This window comes from Tachypleus tridentatus, chromosome 6 (assembly GCF_004210375.1).
Source record: "Tachypleus tridentatus isolate NWPU-2018 chromosome 6, ASM421037v1, whole genome shotgun sequence".
In the NCBI taxonomy this organism is placed as follows: Eukaryota; Metazoa; Arthropoda; class Merostomata; order Xiphosura; family Limulidae; genus Tachypleus; species Tachypleus tridentatus.
Genome location: NC_134830.1, coordinates 129768737 through 129776768, shown reverse-complemented (window position 1 = coordinate 129776768; position 8032 = coordinate 129768737).

Below are 8032 nucleotides of genomic sequence, written 5' to 3'. Positions count from 1 at the left end.
AAATATAAATATGGTAATGGCAACAACCCTAAATCTTACAATCATGATCACATAATTTTCTGAAATTTATTCCACTACACAATGATTAATATTTGAATATTTCAAAAAGACTCGTTCATACAACTAAAAATGAATTAATGTTCACTCATACATTAGTCCCTTTCTGTAAAAAAATTAAAACATTGTACTTACTGCTGCTAATAAGCATGTATTTTCTCTAAGAGCTCCTACACATCCAGTGAACCCAATTGTAAAAGTAATAGTCCCAACAAGAACTAATATAAAAGCAGGATCAAGAGCAATGTTGGTCAGTCGACTCAAGTTGTTGAAAATATCTTTCTCTGTCCATGCCCAGACTCCAATCACCAAGATTGCTAAACCTATAAGCTTCACAGGAAAGAACAAAGTGTTAGAAATAAGGGTATTTGATTGGACACAAATCAAAAGATATAATTTTCTTATAACAAATATGTAGTTCTAATAAGTAATTCCCTTTGCTCATAAGATTAACTATTCTTGCTCATAGGTACTCACTATATGCAAAAGTTTTCTCTATGCATGCCACAAGTCTTCTGCTCCCCCCCCTTTACTGGAATCAAGTGATTCCAATGTTCTCTCATGTAAGTCATCATGCATCACATTTCTACCAATAGGGGTATTGTTAGTGTACTCATGTGACACAAGTGACTCCTATGTACCTTTACTGGACTATCACTTCAAAGTTTGGCAATAAACAAAAGTACAAGAAAAATGTGCAGAGGAAGTGTGAGAAGAGGTAAAAAGGACATGGTCAAACTGTGGCCTGAAGTAGGGCTATTTTTAGTTATATCATAAAAAGTTGCATGCAACTAAATTTTTTTTACATGAGATCTAATAGACTTTTAATTACAACAATTGCTGATTTATCAACTGATATGCTATAGGATATTTGAAAACAAAATTCCGCTTTGTATCATATTAAGTTTTAGAACTATGGCTTATTACATAAAACAATGTTTTTTATGATTTTGGGTTTTCAGGTGATTTTACAGCCTCACTATGTAAATCCTAAGAGAGATAAACTTGGTTTGAGACAATTTTTGAATTCTGTAACATTAATTCAGTCAGTGTAGCAAATTTCAGCCTTCTACCACCATTACTCTTGCAGCTTTAAGCAGCCAAATTGCCAAAAAATGAATTTGCCAAAAATAAATAAAAATTAATTAAATTTTACAGGGCTGTAAACCAGAAACTATTAGAGATATTAATCTAATCTTTGGCAATTTTTCATTACATAGGTAGATAAGTACATGTGAATTTTTTCAAAGCATTCTGAAGGGGTCACTGGGAAAAATTTCCAAAATCTGGATGACTTGACATGGAATGACCCTGGTGCAATGTCAGGAGACAGAGGTTGATCCCAGTAACGTTCAATCTCTCTGCAAATAAACATTTATTTGCCTACATCTGAGGTTTGAGATAAAGCACCTGTTAAAAATGTTGATATCGACTTCAGAATTTGCACTTCAGGAGTTAGAGAAAAGCAGCTATAATGACTTAGAATTAAGGTAATTGAAAAGAAAACTGGGTCTAGTTTATAAGGTATAACCACTTCAAGAAAAAACTACCTCAAACTATTTAAATCAAGCCAAAAAAAAGGAAACTCATCCAAACACAAGCACTGCTAAATGAGAAGTGATAGTTCAGTAGAAACACAGACGTTGGATGCATCTCATGTATATATTACACTCTTATTGGTAAAAAGGTAATACATGATACACGAGGCACATTGAAATCACTTGATTCTAATGAAGTGAGGAGTGGAAGGCTTGTGGCATGTGTAAAGAAAAAGTTTGTATGTATGATGTAGCAATTAACAAGAATAGCTAATCCTGTGAAAGGCAGGAAGTAGTAAATCAGAAATACAAAGAAACAGATTTTAAATTTTCCATATTGAACATTAATCAAATTAATAACAGTCATACACACATATATTCCACAGAAAGAAGTACCCCTTGGTTACTTGTATAAATAAGCAGAGAACTTGAAATGTTTCATTATATAAAATAAGGTCAATGGTGATTTTAATGGGAAATATAAATCACAAAAGTTACTTTCTTAAATTACTACTCAATGTGAATTTTTGTTTTTACACAAATATTTTTATTCTATACAGTAAATGGGCTGTTGATTACAGATGGCAAATGCACAAGCTAATATTTACATTAAATATTTTTCAAATGTTTCACAGAGTTCTACTGAAGCTTTAATAACATCTTTATTAGTCCACATCATTAATATTAGATTTTAAAGTTATTATGAACTTTGTGATGATGAGAAACCCACTTGAAGTATTAAAACTTTAATTAAAGTACAGAACAACTGTCTTGAGAATACTCCATTTTCAACTTGTTTAGCAGTGAAAAACAGCAGAAACAAAATTTTCCCAATAACTGTAATTCAAAGTTTCTTCAAGATTACTCAGGTCTGAAAACAGAAAGTGGGGGAAAAAAAATGTGATCTGTTTACCAATGCATGAAATGAACTTACTGTAAACTAGTGATTCAAAATTTTGATGATGGAAGAAACTTAGCTAATGAACCAAGACAGTCATTACATTTGGCTTAATCTTGTTTACAAAATGGATTTAAAAGGTACCAGTAAATAGTCCAAAATTAAAAAAAAACTGGAAAGAGAAGATAAAAAAAAATTGGATGTTTGACTGATATACAACAATTTTTATTTTGTATGGTGGACAAGATTTATATTAAAGAAAATGAAAAATAATAAACAAGATTTGGCAGTTGTAAAATATTATTACTTAATTGAGTTTTCATTCAGTGTATGTATATGTACAGAAATGCTTAAGACTTATTAGTTTTGGTTTGTTTTGAATTTTGCACAAAACTACACAAGGGCTATCTGCACAACCCATCCCTAATTCACTAAAGGGAAGGCAGCTAGTCATCACCACCCACTGCCAACTCTTGAGCTACTCTTTTACCAATGAATAATGGGATTGACTGTCACATTATGATGCCCCCATGGTTGAAAGGACAAGCATGTTTGGTGTGACAGGGATTCAAACCCTCACATAAGACTTAGCAACAGAACTGATATTACAAGTAATATAATGATGAGGAATCCAATTTCTTGGAAAATGTTTGTAGATTGAATGGGTAATAAAGAGAACTGCTATCAATGTACAAGGCAGTCTCATCATTGTGTACAAATAGTTTACACAGACATAGGAATATATATACACAGTATGGAACAAAGGTCACATAACTACAGATCACTTAACAGATTATTGAAGTTAACTTGGTATTCCCAGAATGTTGGTTTGGAGTAGGAATATTTTATTCATTTGAGATTGCTTCTATTTTCTGCATTTGTTGACTTGATTCTTTATTTAATGTTAATGTTTTATATAGGTGTACTGTGGATTTTGAGTTGAAATGGTGGTAAACATCAGGGCTTTTTTTTTATGTTTGAAGAACATGATTTGCAGTTTTCTTCCGACATCTTTGAGGTAGAATTCTAAACAGTTATTGCACATTAGTTTATGAATAATATTAGAACTGGGTGATGTTGTATAAATTGTATTTAGTATTAATTTTAGTTTATGACCAGCTTTTTATTGAATTTGATGTCAACAGAAATTTTAAGTTTCATAACATGTTTTCCTTGAGTGTCGACTATTTTGTATAATATTGTGTTGTTCTTTGGTGTATTAGTGCCAATTTTTTTTATGAGTTGAGTTCTGTAGTTTCTGTTTGGGTGGCCATATGAAAAATTTTCAATAATAGTTGTGGAAACTTATTGGTGTGAATGAAGGAATGGTGTACAAAGTTCATTCCTCCATCTATGTAGTCAGTTGAGAGAAGTCTCAAAGAGTTTTTTTAGTATATTGATTTTTGTTTAGATTTAAGGATAAGACTTTAGAGGAAATACAGATCTGTACAAGAAACTTTTGGTTTTGAACCATGTTGTATATAATAACAGAGGTTAAGAAAAGATACCTGCTTGTTACTTTTGTGTTCAATGGTCAGTTTAATGTCAGGTGTATAGAGTATGTATTCAGTAGAAATCAAACTAGCAAAAACATCACTGGCATATATATATAGTATCAGAAAGGAGGCTAAAGCAGAGGTTGCATGGTTTGTGTTTTGATCAAGTCATCAGTACATTAAAAAGGTAAAGCAGGGTTACCTATGCTTAAACCATCTGTCTGAAGAAAGATTTTGTTGTTGAAATTGAAGCCAGTTTTTGTTATTGTGAATTCTAACATGGAAACAAATGTGTGTTGAGGACATGAATTAAATGACTGAAGTAATTAAGGTAGACGTCAAGTACAATATTGCAAGTTTCCTTGAAAAGAACTTAAAACGTTCATGAAATTATGCACTGTTAGTTTACACTATAATCATGTTCAAACACAATCCTATTATTAAAAACGCACAAGTTGTACAAATGCTTAACTACTTTTAGTGTTCCATTAAAACTTCGTGACAAACTGATTTTGAGCAATCAAATTCAAACTTTGTTACTCTTTTTGAACTTAAAGCTAAACCACAGCCTGTACTTATATTCCGTTAAGTGTACGTTCCGCTTTTAATATTAGTAAAAACAATACGCAATTACAGAACACTTTCAATTTTGCAAAATTACTGTCATTTTTCTTAATTTAGGCTTCTACATTTACTTGAACATACCGATTTTTAGTTTGTAATTTGAGTAGAAAAGCGTTTAAAATTAAAATAAAAAATCAACTATTCACGTTCTCTTTAAAATTACTTATTCTATTTAAATTAATTAAAAATATGAAACATTACGAACCCAAAATATAACATTAAAGCCGAATATTAAATATTTTAAACAACAACTTATTTCACTTTTATCCCGTCTATGCTTTCTCCCTGGCATTTTATAACTCGCCTTTGACAGATTGGCGATAAGTGGGGTCAATAACAGAAAAGCCCTCTATCGGTCTACGAACTTTCAGAATATGTCATTTATTTTGAAGTTTTAATATGTTTGTTTTTAATTTCGCGCAAAGCTATTCGAGGGCTATCTGCGCTAGCCGTCCCTAATTTAGCAGTGTAAGACCAGAGGAAAGGCAGCTAGTCATCACCACCTACTGCCAACTCTTGGGCTACTATTTTACCAACGAATAGTGAGATTGACCGTAACATTATAACGTCCCCACAGCTGAAAGGACGAGCATGTTTGGTGTAAACGGGATTCGAACCCGCGACCCTCGGATTACGAGTCGAATGCCTTAACAAACTTGGTCATGTCGGGCCGACGTTTTGTATTCTGATCGAAAACATACTTCATACGCAATATAAATACTACTAACATTTTTTATTCTAATCAATTAATCAAACCAATATTTATAAATGTATCGCTCAAATGTTGTAATTACCTTTCCTTACTCTCTCTTGGAAGTTTGAGAGAAGTTACATGTCACTTGTTAAATGACCTGCACCTGGTTTATAGATGTATGCATAGTAGTACACAATGAATGCGATGTTTAAATTCATTTCAGTGACATTTAATTTAATTTATTAAGATAATATGTTCCTTTTGTCTATGATATTGTAATCAAAGAATATGAATGAAACTTCTTTTTCATATTTTCGAGCTTATTTTGTACAGTTGGACCACGATTTGTTGCTGCATTATCGTTTTGGAAACATTTTTGTCCATTAACGTAAAAGTACTATAAACCATGATGGAGAAAGATCTGGAAACTGTTTAACATTGTTTTCTTCACCAGTTGATCAAGGAATCAACCATAAACTAGAGACGGGGCAATTCCCCTAGGCAATGGTCTGTTCTTTTTTTTTTCTCCTTCTGAGAAAATGGTTCCTGATCATTTCTTTGTCCTGAAGTCCCTGACCTGTAGGCCCGGCATGGCCAGGTGGGTTAAGGCGTTCGACTCATAATCTGAGGATCACGGGTTCGAATCCCGGTTGCACCAAACAGGCTCGCCCTTTCAGTTGGCGGTGGGTGGTGATGACTAGCTGGAGACTTCTCTATAGTCTTACACTGCTAAATTATAGACAACTAACGCAGATAGCCCTTGTGTAGCTTTGCGTGAAATTCTAAAAGAAACAAACAAATCCCTGAACTGTTTGTTCTGCTATTGCTAGAAACAATGCTATTTTAATCAGTGATGTCGAGAAAATCCACTTGTAGAGAAAAATATATATGTAAAAACGGCTTGTTTGGGTTGAGAAATTTTTTACATAGAGGCGTTGTTCGCTCCTCTACGTAAAAAAAAAAAAAAAAATTCTCAACCCAAACAAGCTGTTTTTACATGTAAATTTTAATGCTATTTTAGATTTATTCCTAACTTCCAGCATAGAAATGATTGAAAGAGTGGAAATTAAGGAACATTTTGGTGCAAGTAAGTAATAATTGCTCTGTTAGGTTTGATGCTTTGCTGTTATGGAGATCGGGAATAATTATACTATTGCTACAACTTGGAAAAAACAACAAATTTTGAAAGGATTATTGTGAACTGGGAAACTGAGTTATTGGATACCCTAATCAAGTGTGGAAAGTTTTTAATGATACATTTTTAAATATTCAAGATAAACATATTCCTTGTAGAAAGAAAATGATAGCTGCAAGCAAAAAATCCTCGTTACGTCACAAAGCGTGAAGGAGATAATTTTTTTAAAAATTATCATATATTCATGAAATTTGAATTGACTTGTATGAAGGGAGATTTAGATTTGTTTGTTTGTTTTGGAATTTCGCACAAAGCTACTCGAGGGCTATCTGTGCTAGCCGTCCCTAATTTAGCAGTGTAAGACTAGAGGGAAGGCAGCTAGTCATCACCACCAACCGCCAACTCTTGGGCTACTCTTTTAACAACGAATAGTGGGATTGACCGTCACATTATAACGCCCCCACGGCTGGGAGAGCGAGCATGTTTGGCGCGACGGAGATGCGAACCCGCGACCCTCAGATTACGAGTTGCACGCCTTAACACGATTGGCCATGCCGGTCCCGGACAAGCAGAAGTTAATACATCAAAAAGGATTCATGGAAAAAAAAGAAAAGTTTAGCTGAAATGTAAACATTAACAGTAAGGAGTTCTTTAAATACACTAGTAAACAACATATTAGTATATAGGACTTTTGATGGATGATAAAGAGACGGTCGTATCTGGTTATTATGAGTTGGCTGGGCTATTAAATAGTGCATTTATTTCAGTTTTTACTATAACAAATTTGCTATTATATAAGTATTTTGATATCTATGTTTCTTTCAGTTTAATGTATCTTTAGAAATGCATGTAACTTAATATTCTTAAATGCGTATTGCAAAAGTTCCACGTGATTCCTAAATTTGTAGATTTTTGAATGTGAGAATCAACAATATATGTTTTACATTGTTGCCAACTGAACTTTCGAAGACGTTGCCTAAAGTTTATAAATCTACGTGTAAAGAGACAGTTTTCAGAACACTGTTGATTTGCTACAGTTATTATATTCTATATTTCGGAAGCTATAACTGTGATAAACGCTTATCAATGAGAAATCTACAAATATCTGACCAGGAACGTTTATAGATTTTAAACATTACAAATTGTTAACATCAGAGAATTAACTTCGACATCAGTATTTCTATGAGAACATTAGATATCTTCCTCGGTGAAAAGTTAGCTTGTAAACCACGTGTGGCCAGCCAAAAATAGAGCTAGTTTTCCATTTAGTGAATTATACTAATGTATAATCCATTCATTCACCGTGAACTGTCAATAAACTATCCAGTTTCAGACAAGATATAAGACTTAGCATTGTTTGTAAATGTGTAAAACTTTTGTATATAACTCATTATATTTAATAACTATTTGTAATAACCGTTATGATAAATTGTATTATTGTTTTTATATTAAAATATATTTGTATTTCAATCTTGTTGGCAAATATCATAAATTTGATATACATCAACATTCAATTAACTACTAAATTAAAATTAAAATTTACAACTGTTTGAAATCGTAATAGGTTAACATACATAACTTAATAACTCG